The following is a 713-nucleotide window of genomic DNA, read 5'->3' on the forward strand; positions in this document are numbered from 1 at the left end:
TAGAATGCAGGGAATGAAAATAGACGTGAGGTGAAAATTTTAGATGTAAAACGTCGGTCATTAATTTCTTATTTGCATCTTGCTCAGTCGTATATTGTCACGTTACAATTATAAATTTTAAGGCTGATGTTCCACTAGTGCAACGGACTGAATGAAGCCGATAACAGACAGACATTCGTCTGAAACCATCCGCGCTTCAGACTAGCACACGGAAACAGCCGACTGAGTAATCTGCAACTAACACGTGATAAAAGACATGTCGCTACCCGTTAGCCTTACTACTGCAATGCGAAGCCTCTGAGAAACCGGGTAATCCGACTGCAATCGAATTCGTTGTGGAGGTCGTTGAAACCTCAGTTTCAGCCGCGTGTGTGGGAGAGGCCTTGTAAAAAGCGGTAAGAGAATTGCAAACGAGAAAGAAATTGCACGTCGCGTAAGACCATATTTAAGCAGTCGGTTGCGATATCGGGACACCAACCTGAGCTGTCGTAGTTTTGTGTGCAATTCTACATGTCTCGCTGGACACACAGTACTTATAGTAAAACCTACTTTTGACAGTGGACCCTGAACATTTCATTCATTTTTAAGGATATTATATTTTATATATGTATCACATCTAGAAGGGGGAACGCCGTAGCGTAGTTGGTTGAGGTACTATGATACAAGCCGGAAGATCGCGGGTTCGAGTCCCGATGGCGTGGATTTTTCAATTC

Source organism: Cryptotermes secundus, unplaced genomic scaffold (assembly GCF_002891405.2).
Source record: "Cryptotermes secundus unplaced genomic scaffold, Csec_1.0 scaffold779, whole genome shotgun sequence".
NCBI classification, from domain to species: Eukaryota; Metazoa; Arthropoda; class Insecta; order Blattodea; family Kalotermitidae; genus Cryptotermes; species Cryptotermes secundus.